At 40.6% G+C, this 12,303-nt stretch overlaps 1 protein-coding gene across 1 annotated transcript in view; it reads right to left on the bottom strand.

The window, feature by feature from the left end:
• Nucleotides 1-12,303, bottom strand: part of dock3 (dedicator of cytokinesis 3) — a 946,041-nt gene that overhangs the window by 449,722 nt on the left and 484,016 nt on the right. The window lies entirely within an intron of this gene.

Here is a 12,303-nt window from a genome sequence, read left to right on the forward strand (position 1 = left end):
CAGAGGCCTCTGCTGTGCCAAAAAAGCTACTGGGGAAGTTTCAGGTAAAACTGAAGGGTTGATGGATGCTTCACGATGGATGGAGCATGTCAGAGCCACTAGCAATAGTCATTAAAGCCTTGTTTTTCTTTGGCACCAGAATCATATTGTTTTCTTAAAGCAGGCACAAACCTCAGATTGAAGCAGGGAGAGGTTAAAACATATGTAAATACCCTCACCAGCAGATTGGCACAGGATCTAAGGAGATGGGGAGGGACACCATCCCAGTTAGATGGTTTCTGCAAATTCACTCTCCGGAAGACTCTGGATTCAGATGCACCTTATTTATTGTCTACCTGCACTTAATCCTGTATCCTGCACTATAATTAATTGATCTGTATGAACAGTAGGCAAGACAAGCATTTCATTACGCCTTAGTACATGTGACAATAACAAACCCCTTCAGTTCAGCAGCATCCTTGTGGCTAATGAGCACTAATTGGAAAACAAGATAGAAGACTTCAGATTGTATTTTGTTTCAAAGAGACATGATGCACTCCCAGCTCTTTGGATAGGTGCTCCAGTCTGAGGGTTTCACCATTTGCTACATGGATTGGTTTGTATGTTCTCCCTGTGAATGTGTGGGTTTCCTCCGGTTCCCCAGTTTCCTCCCACATTCCAAAGACGTACCGTTTGGTAGATTAATTGGTCATTGTAAATTGTCCTGTGATTAGGCTAGGGTCAAATCTGGTGTGCTGGGCGGTGCAGCTCGAAGAGCCAGAAGGGCCTACTCCGCACTGTATCTCAAAAATAAACAATGAAAATATATACTCATTCTGTTACTATAAATTGTCAGCTGCAATATTTATCAGTAATCCTAGAGATCATACAGTCGTAGGACATAGAAATCTACAGCACATTCCAGGCCCTTCGGCCCACAAATTGCCTAGAATTACCCTACCACAAAGCCCTCTATTTTTCTAAGCCCCAAGTACCCATCTAAGAGTCTCTTAAAATACCCTATTGTATCCGCCTCCACCACCGTTGCCGGCAGTGCATTCCACACACCTACCACTCTCTGTGTGGAAAAACTTGCATCTGGCATCCCCTCTGTACCTACTTCCAAGCACCTTAAACTATGACCCCTTGTGTTAGCCATTACAGCCCTGGGAAAAAGTCTCTGGTTATCCACACAATCAATGCCTCTCTTTGCCTTATAAAACCTCTATCAGGTCACTTCTCATCCTCTGTCGCTCCAAGGAGAAAAGGCCAAGTTCCCTCAACCTATTCTTATAAGGCATGCTTCTCCAATCCAGGCACCATCCTTGTAAATCCCTTCTGCGCTCTTTCTATTGTATTCATATCCCTCCTGTAGTGAGGCATGGTACTCTAAGTGGGGTCTGACCAAGGTCTTATAGAGCTGTAACATTACCTCACAGCTCTTGAACTCAGTCCCATGTTGATGAATGTCAACAGACTATATGCCTTCTTAACAACATCAACTTGCGCAGCAGCTTAGTGTCCTATGGATATGGACCCCAAAATCTCTCTGATACTCTACACAGCCAAGTGGTTTACCATTAATACTATTTTCTGTCTTCAAATTTGACCTACCAAAATGAAGCACTTCACATTTACCTAGGTTAAATTCCATCTGCCACTTCTCAGCCCAGTTCTGCGTCCTATCGATGTCTCGCTGTAACCTCTGACAACCCCAACAGACAATCCACAACACCCCCAACTTTTGTGTCATCAAGAAACTTGCTAACCTACCCTTCTACTTTTTCATCCAGGTCATTTATAAAAAGAGTCAAAGAGAGGTAAAAAAATGGAAACAAGTCCTTCAGACCATGGCTCAAATCCACTATCAAGCAGCTGTTTACACTAATCTTACCCTAACCCATTTTATTCTTTCAGTTATTCTACTAACCACTGCAAAATACAATTCTACCAATAATCTACACATTTGGGTCAATTTACAGTCACCAACTAAACTAGTCAAGCAAATATAATCCACATTTGTATCTGTAGCACAAAACCTTTACCTCTAAATTCGTATTAATTGAGTTAAAGGAGAGTTGGTATATTACCAAGGACACTCTCAAATCTCTACAGATGTACCATGGTAAGCGTTCTAACTGGTTGCATCACCATCTGGTATGGAGGGGCCACTGCATAGGATTGGAAAAAGCTGCAGAAAGTTGTAAACTCAGCTAGCTCCATGAAGGGCACTAGCAACATAACTAGCATCCAGGACACCTTCAGAAGGCAATACCTCAAAAATGCATCATTAAGGACCACCCCCCCCCCCCCAACATCCAGGACATGCCCTCTTCTCATTGCTACCATCAAGGAAGAGGTACAGGAGCCCTAAGTCACACACTCAAAATTTCAAGTAAAGCTTCTTCCCTGCCCCATCAGATTTCAGAATAGACAATGAACCCATGAATAATAAATCAGCATTTTCACCTCTCTTTTTACACTACTTAATTTGTTTCCATTTTTATATATACTTATTATAATTTATAGTTCTACTATGTAATGCAATCTACTGTTGGCACAAAAAATACCAAATTTCATGACATATGCCAGTGATATTATACCTGATGCTGATTCTGACAAAGGCTACATTCATCTGGTATCATTTCAATGTTGAAGCTGTAAGAACATAACAACTTAAACCGGAGTTTGCCACTGATACCTGCTCTACTATTCAATATGATCATCGTTGATCTTTCATTGGAGATACAGGTGTCCCCTGCTTTTCGAACGTTCGCTTTACGAAACCACACTGTTACGAAAGACCTACATTAGTACCCTGTTTTCACTTTCAGAAGGTGTTTTCACTGTTACGAAAAAAAAGCAGCACGCGGGGAAAATCAGCACGCGATAAAAGGCAGCACGCTGCGCGCCCCGAGCAGCCGCTCTCCCCGGATTCGGAACTGCATTCTCGCTGGCATTGCTTAAACACGTGCCTGTTTGCAAGATGAGTTCTAAGGTGTTGGAAAAGTCTAAAAGAGCTCGTAAAGGTGTTACACTTAGCATAAAACTAGACATAATTAAGCGTTTTGATTGTGGTGAATGAAGTAAGGGACTAAGTGAGTTTGGCTTGTGGAAGCTGACGAACATGATGTTGAAGAGGTTTTGGCATCCCATCACCAAGAACTGACAGATGAAGAGCTGATGCAATTGGAAGAGGAAAGGATAACAATCGAAACCGAATGCAGTAGCGAATGGACCGAAAGTGACTGCGAGAGATTTTCGCTGCAATGATAAAGTACGGTTTTAATTTTGAAAGGGTACATAGGTTTAGGAGATATTTGCAGGATGGTTTGAGTCCTTATAAAGAACTGTATGATGGAAAAATGTGCGAGGCTCAGCAGTCAAGCAAGCCTTCCGCATCAGCCACAGCACACGACGAATCTCGACCTTCGACATCGAGGCAGGCAGTCATAGGAGAAGATGAGCCACCAGCTCTAATGGAAACAGACGATGAGATGACACCCCAGTGTCCCACCACCCCAATCCCCAGGCCACGGACAGATACTGTACTGATTCGCGGAGAATACAGCAGTAGCTGGGAGGCACACAGTACATCTTTAAGAAAAAAGCCGAAATAAACATGCTAATTAATTAGGTGCCGCCTGACATGTAACTAATTAGCATGTTTATTTCAGCTTTTTTCTTAAAGATGTGCTGTGTGCCTCCCAGCTACCGTTGGACCCCTGCATGCTTCGCAGCAATGTATGGCTCGGCAGCCTGGAGGGTGGGGGCCACTGCACCACCCAACCTGCAACGACTCAGTCTAACGCACCATCATCAGTGTGCTCGGCGCTGTCCCGATTCCCGTGATACTACACTGTACATACAATACTTCTACTTTATATCGGCTGTATATTTTTACATGTTATTTGGTATGATTTGGCAGCTTCATAGCTTAAGGGTTACTGGAGAGCGCTTGCGCCATGTTTTTGCTAACAGCGCTTGCATGGGATTTTCGCTTCGACGAACAGTTCAGTAATGATTGTGGAAAAGTATTTCTACTTTATATAGGCTGTGTATTTATCATATCATTCCTGCTTTTACTATATGTTACTGTTATTTTAGGTTTTGTGTGTTATTTGGCATGATCTGGTAGGTTATTTTTGGGTCTGCGAACGCTCACAAATTTTTCCCATATAAATAAATGGTAATTGCTTCTTCGCTTTATGACATTTCGGCTTACAAACCATTTCACAGGAACGCTGTACCTTCGGATGGTGGAGGAAACCTGTAGTCCAGAAGAGGTTCACAAGGATGATCCTGGGAATGAAGGGGTTAACATATGAGGAGCATTTGGCAGCACTGGGCTTGTACTCATTGGAATTTGGAATGCAGGGGGGATCTCATTGAAACCTACCAAAATTTGAAAGGACTAGATAAGGTGGATGTGGAGAGGATGTTTCCTATAGTGGGGGTCTCCACAGCCTCAAAATTGAGGGATGACCCTTTAGAACTGAGGTAAATAGGACTTTTTTTAGCCAGCGAGTAGTAAATCTGTGGAATGCTCTGCCACAGACTGCTGTGGAGGCCAAGTCCATGGGTATATTTAAGGTGGAAGTTGATCATTTCCTGATTGATCAGGGCATCAGGGGATATGGCGATAGGTAGGTGTATGGGGTTGAGTGGGATCCAGGATCAGCTGTGGTGATATGACGTGTAAGAACGTGATTGAAGATCGAAGAGAGTTCTGAGCATGCGTAGAAATGATAGAATGATCTGGAACATGGTTTGGTTTTGTTGCTGTAAATAAAAGTTCTAATTCTTCCAGAATATGATTCTTTATTGTTAACCCACGGTACGTATAAATATAAAGAACACAACATGGTGTCAGAAGTCGGTCTGGAAGAATAATACGTTCGCTAACACAGAAGTGAAGATAATCGAAGATTAAAAAAAAGAGTTTGAACTGTTTTGGTGTTCGCTAACAGTTTTACAAATGGAAGGGCTGCAACCTCCACTGACACTTCAGCTGACTGGGAGCGTAGCCGAGAACTGGAGAAAATTCAAGTAGCGTTTTGAAATATATTTATCGGCGATCGAAGCTGATAGAAATCCAGAAAAACGAAAGCTGCGCTTCTACTCCATGTAATAGGTGAAGTGGCAATTGAGGTATATAATCACTTTGTTTTTGAACATGGAGATCATTTAAATTTGAAATCGATAATGGAGAAATTTGAAGCATTTTGTATACCGAAGCATAATGTAATGTATGAGCGGTATAAATTTTTCAAATGTATGCAGAGAGCTGCTGAAACAATTGATCAATATGTTACTGAATTGAGACACCGGAGCAAAACGTGAGTTTGCAGAATTGACAGACTCTCTCATTAAAGACAGAATTGTTTGTGGCATTCGGGATAATGGTCTGAGAGAAAGACTGTTATGAGAACAAGATTTAGATTTGGAAAAAGCTTTGATGCTTTCCAAAGCTTCGGGAACAGTGACGTCACAGGCTAAAGAACTTTTCACTGAGAGCTGCCACATAGACGCTGTGAAAAAGCGCGAACATATTAGAAATAATAATAAAGCAACAACAAAACCAACAGAGAGCAAGACATCTGAGAGAAAAAAGTTATGTCATTGCTGTGGGCAGCAGCACTGACCAAAACAGTGTCCAGCGTATCAGAAAATGTGCAAGGACTGTGGTAAGAGTAATCATTTTTCACGCTGTTGCAGAAGTAGAAAGAAAATAAAACAAGTAATTGCAGTGCTTGAAAATGAACTTGAGGAGTTTTATATAGATGTGCTTTGTGAAAACAAACAAAGTAAGAATGACTGGACTATTCTATTGCAAGAGAACCAAAACAATATTCTGTTTAAACTTGATGCTGGAGCACAAGTAAATGTTCTTGCAGAATATGAGTTTAGTGCATTAAAGCCAAGACCAAAGTTACATAAGACAAATATAAAAGTGACTGGGTATTCAAGTGCAGACATTCCAGTTAAAGGAACATGTGTGGCAAAAGTATAACACAAAAATATTGTGCACATGCTTTCATTTGTGGTTGTGCCAAAGAATGCACAGTCAATACTGTGTTTATCTGCCTGTGAGAGACTGAATTTAGTGAAAAGAGAATTAATCCTGGGCAGTGACACAAAGTCAGAATATAGTGACAGAATGGAACCGCTAGGAGTCATAAAGAAGCTCCCAGACCCATCCCTTTGTTACCAGCATCTGACAAAGCATTGCCACCAAAACCAGAAGTTGTAATTTTGTCCACTGGAAGTAAGACACATGCATCAATGGGCCATGCATTCCATCACAATCTCAACTCTGCAGGAGGATAGAGGCCAAACTTGCCAGTACAGTACAATACTGATCTGAAGCCAAAGAGTGACAAGAATCAGGATCCAACTAAGAAGTGAAAGCACAAGTGAAGGAATTGAGAAGTTTTATTGAAATGATGAAGTCTCAGCATAAAAAAGAGATTACACAATTAATGAATGTATTAGATGAAGAAAAGAAGATCTGTATTTCATTACAGGTCAATGGCAGACGCCATCTCTCTGGCCCTACATTCCTACTTCGAACACCTGGAGGATAAAGACACATACGTAAGGCTCCTTTTCATTGACTACAGCTCTGCCTTTAATACTATCATTCCAAATAAACTGATTCCTAAGCTTCAGAACCTGGGCCTCAGCACTCAGATCTGCAGCTGGATCTTCAATGTCCTCACAGACAGGACCCAGGCTGTAAAAATAAGGGATAAGCTCTCCTCTACAATCACTCTGAGCACCGGTGCCCCACAAGGCTGTGTACTTAGCCCCCTGCTGTACTCACTGTACACCCATGATTGGGTAGCCAAGTTTCCATCAAACTCAATATATAAGTTTGCTGATGACACAACAATTGTACGCCGTATCTCGGGTAATGATGTGTTTGAGTACAGAGAGAAAATTAAGAACCTGGTGGCATGGTGCGAAGACAATAACCTATTCCTCAATGTCAGCAAGACAAAGGAATTGGTTGTTGACTTCAGAAGGAGTAGCGGACCACATGACCCAATTTATATTGGTGGTGTGCAAGTGGAACAGGTCAAAAGCTTTAAGTTCCTCGGGGTCAATATCACAAATGACCTGACGTGGTTCAACCAAGCAGAGCTCACTGCCAAGAAGGCCCACCAGCACCTTTACTTCCTGAGAAAACTAAAGAAATTTGGCCTGTCCCCTAAAACCCTCACTAATTTTTACAGATGCACCGTAGAAAGCATTCTTCTAGGGTGCATCACAACCTGGTATGGAAGTTGTCCTGTCCAAGACCAAAAGAAGCTGCAGAAGATCGTGAACACGGCGCAGCACATCACACAAACCAATCTTCCGTCCTTGGACTCACTTTACACCGCATGTTGTCAGAGCAGTGCGGCCAGGATAATCAAGGATACGACCCACCCAGCCAACACACCTTTCGTTCCTCTTCCCTCTGGGAGAAGGCTCAGGAGTTTGAAGACTCATACGGTCAGATTTGGGAACAGCTTCTTTCCAACTGTGATAAGACTGCTGAATGGATCCTGACCCGGATCTGGGCCGTACCCTCCAAATATCCGGACTTGCCTCTTGGTTTTTTTGCAGTACCTTACTTTCCATTTTTGTATTTTCTATTTATGATTTATAATTAAAAATTTTAATTTTTACTATTTTTAATATTTAATATTTGTAATCCAGGGAGCGGGAAGCGCAGAATCAAATATTGCTGTGATGATTGTACGTTGTAGTATCAATTGTTTGGCAACAATAAAGTATAAAGTAAAGTAAATGGAAGTGAAGGAATTAAGAAAGCTACAGTACTTGAAGTACAACACAGATCATACATGGTTCAAACAGAAGAAGAAGTAGCGTTAAGAAGAAATCACAAAGACCTTAAGAAAGAGCCAACTTCAGAGTTTCAGTTAACTGATGCAGACCAGACAAAACATGGAAATAACAATGAAACACAGGAACTGTGTGAACCACTTAGAAGGTCTACTCGTGTTCATAAACCCCCAGAGAGACTGATAGAGACATATTAAATTATGCATTTGTTATGGTTAATGTTGCTAATTGTTTTTCTTTTTACGGAAAGGAAGATGTGATATCACGTGTAAGAACGTGATTGGAGAGAGTTCTGAGCATGCGCAGAAATGACAGAATGATCTGGAACATGGCTTGGTAAAAACGTGGTTTGGTTTTGTTGCTGTAAATAAAAGTTCTAATTCTTCCAGGATATGATTCTGTATTGTTAACCCACGGTACGTATAAATATAAAGAACACAACATGAACATGATGGAATGGCGGAGTAGACTCGATGGGCTGAAAAGCCTAACTCTTCTCCTATGTCTTATGGCCTATCCCTTATTCTGGTAACCAGCCAGGTGAAACATCAACACTACATCTTCTCTCCAGCCCTGTATGAATTCTGTATATTGCAATAATTTTGCTAGTTTTCTCAAAGCCAAAGGCTTTAAAATACAAATAGGAAATGCTATGGACATACTCAGTAAAGAAAGTAACAAATATAACACAGCAGCATGATGACACAACTAGTAGAGCTCTAGGGACCACATTCAATCCTGATCTCTAGGCTGTCTGTAAGGAGTTTTCAATCTCCCCTGTCCCCAGCTTTAGTGTAAATGGGAGTTTGATTGGCAGTGTGGATTTGTAAAACCGATCTACATTTTGTTAGTGATGGAGTAAGTTCTGTTCCATGTTACAGTTCACCAGATTCTTGTTACCGTTCTTTTGTATATTTTGTTTTGAATGATGAAAGGACCAGTGGAATGTATTATTGAATTTTAATTAGAAAAAAATAACTGTAGAGAAAAACAGTGAACAGCAACTTCCACTAACTTTGTGATTTTCCCTCAAGACTGCATGTATGTCTCTCATTGTACTGTGGTGCTTTATCTTTTATTTTAATCGTGTTGCAATGAAGACAATTCCAACTGTCATAATTGTTTGTTGTGTCTGCACATTAACTTTCAGGGGTTCATGCATATGGACACTCAGACGTCTTTGAACTTGTATTTCAAACTCTTGACCATACAAAAACACTCCACTTTTCTATTTTTTCTCTAACAAAATATATGCTGACTACCATGTTCTTGCGCAATTCGTTTCAACCATATATATTTCCCTACCTGCACTGCACTTTCTCTGTAACTGCAACACTAATTTTTGCATTCTACTTTCTTTTCACTACTGCAATAATTATGCACAGATGGCATGTAAACCAAACGGTATATTGGTGCACAAAATACATGTGACAAAAATAAACCAATATTAATGCCCTAAAGCTTCTCTGCATCCTCCTTACAATAACCTACTTAAGACCATAAGATATAGGAGCAGAATTAAACCATTTCGGCCATTGAATCTGCTCTGCCATTTCGTTATGGCTGTTTCATTGTTCCTCTTAGCCTCAATCTCCAGCCTTCTCCCCTATCCCTTCATGCCCTGACCAATTGAGAATCTATCAACCTCTGCCTTAAATATACATAAAGACATGGCCTCCACAGCTGCCTGAGGCAAAGAATTCCGCAGATTCACCACTCTTTGGCTAAAGAAATTCTTCCTCATCTCTGTCCTAAACCAATGCCCCTCTATTCTGAGGCTGTGTCCTCTGGTCTTGGACTCTCCCACCATAGGAAACATCCTCTCCATATCCACTCTATCAAGGCTTTTCACTATTTGATAGGATTCAATTAAGTTACCCTCACTCTTCTGGATGCTAGTGAATATAGGCTCACAGCCATCAAACACTCTTCATATGACAAGCATTTCAATCCTGGAATCATTTTCGTGAACCTCCATTGAACCCTCTCCAGTTTCAGCACATCCTTTCTAAGGAGCCAAAAACTGCTCACAATACTCCAAGTGAGGCCTCACCAGTGTTTTATAAAGGTTCAACATTACATCCACTGCCGCCCAGCTTTGTATCTTCAGCAAACTTAAGGGACATTTTAAATTGTATTAATTGTTGACTTTACTACCAGAGGATATAACACATCGGATTTGCTTACACCAACATCAGTGGGGCTAACAAGATTTCCTCTGCCCCCCACCTTGGATACTCTGATCACGTATCTATTATGCTCTTCCTGGCATACAGACCACTGCTAAAATATGCTAAACAAGTTTGCAAGGAACTTTAGCCAGAAGGAGTCACCTCAGCATTACAGGACTGTTTTGAATGTATGAATTGGAACATGTTCAGGAAGGCAGCTACCTACAGTTATCGTTTCAATATTTATGAATATGCAGGAAAAGTGACCAGTTACATGGTGAAGAACATCGAGGATGTCAATATCATTAAGCTCATCGCCATGTCGGACAGCAGAAGTCCAGGTACTGCTGAAAGAATGAGACGTTGCCTTCAGTTTGGAGGATAAGGTAGCTCTCCGGTCTCTGTTCCCACAGACTTCAACATCGCGACCATCATCCCAGTACCCAAGAAGCCGACTATATCCTGACTCAATGACTACTGTCCCATGGTACTGAGCTCAGTAATAATGAAGTGCTTTGAGCGGCTGATCATGAACTGCATAAATCCACCCTTCCCACCACATTGGACCCCTACCAGTTTGCATTTCACCAAATAGGTCCACCAACGAAGTCAAGGCTTACTATCAAATATCTTGTCAATCCTCCCCTTACTCCAACAGCAACTACCTCACTTCCTTAATTTAGTCTTAAAGGTGAAATTTGTTATCTATGGAACCATTCTATTAAGTATTTTCCGTATTCCCTTGAGCTTTCACATCATTTCCAAAGTGTGGTGAACAGAATTAATTATGTTACCTCACTAGTAGTGTTTCCTAAGGGTGCATAATTAACCCTCTAATTTTGGACTCTATTGATGAAGCTTTATTAACCACTTTCTCAACGCCACGCCACTTTCAAAAATCATAGACATATGTAAACCCTCCTTTTGTTTCTTCACAGCATCTAGAGTTGTGCTATTTGGCATATTTTATCTCTCTACATTCTTTTTGTGAACATGTATTCCTTTACATTTCTCAGTGCTAAATTTTATCTCCTATTTATTGACCCATTCTACCACTTTAGCAATACCTTGTAAAAGTTGAGACCTTGGAGGCTGTGACCAGATGTCAGATGTAATTGTGAAATAATTTGGAATAAAACTTATTAGATTTATACGCTGCACTTTGACCTTCTTTGTCAAAGTCCATTATTTTACAGTAAGCTCTGTCTGGGGAAAAAGCAAATTGAACCTCAAATCTTAAAATAAATCCTTTCTCCTTGAATTTATAATGTGGAAGTCCTCAAAATGGATTCACCATTCCTCTTCATATCTCCTCGACTAGTGAAAATTATCAAGCTGTGATTTGAAATCTGAAATGTCATGAAGCATCATAAAGTAAGACTGGTCTCAATATTATTTGACATTTAGACTGCTGTTGATCCAATTTAAATTTAATAACTTCACATGATTAATAAACTAGCTTCATGAATTCCAAATTAAAATAGCTCCAATGTAAAGTAGTTTAAATAATTTGGCCAATCAAGTGAAACTAGGTTCTGAACACTAGCTAGGAACCTCACAGCTCACAAAATGTAGATTTCTTTTCTGAATGCATCATACTTGTACCAAAAGTAGATTATGATACTGCTATCACAATGGTTGGTGCAAACAGGCTTAAGAAGTGCAACCACAGAATGAGCATCACATTTTAAAACAGCTCAAATAACCCTAGTTCTTCGTGACATGGCTAGATAAATTTTCAAAGGTCATGTTATTCCCAGGAACATAGCATATTATGAAATCATAGACTGATAACATTTTATACTCATTTAAGCAACATGAGCTTTGCCATTCTGTCCACCCCAACTCCTTTGAGAAAATGGCACTCTGGCAACCTTCAAATCATTGCAGTCCATCTAATGAGGTACTGCCTGTTAACTTATTTGTTAACGATGAAGGAATATTTTAGGGCAATGTATGACTTGTAGGAAATTTTGTAGATGATGCTCCTACTTATTTACATATCTCTTCCTAGGCAGTAGAAGTCACAGGTTTAGGTGGTGTGCCTGAAGAAGTTTTTGTCATTTAATGCAAAGCAATCTGTTTGTAAAGCATACTTTAGCCACAGAGTTATTCATAATTATTGTAATTAGGAGCAGAAGTCATCCGTTTGAGCCTTCATGCCTGCCCTGCCATTCAACAGGATCAATGCTGATCAATGCTATTACACAGCCATTGTTCATTGATGAAATCTAATTCCCACCGCCATCTGTATGGAATTTGTGCATTATCCCCGTGACTGCATAGGTATCCTCTGGGC

This window comes from Mobula birostris, chromosome 16 (genome assembly GCF_030028105.1).
Source record: "Mobula birostris isolate sMobBir1 chromosome 16, sMobBir1.hap1, whole genome shotgun sequence".
NCBI lineage: Eukaryota > Metazoa > Chordata > Chondrichthyes > Myliobatiformes > Myliobatidae > Mobula > Mobula birostris.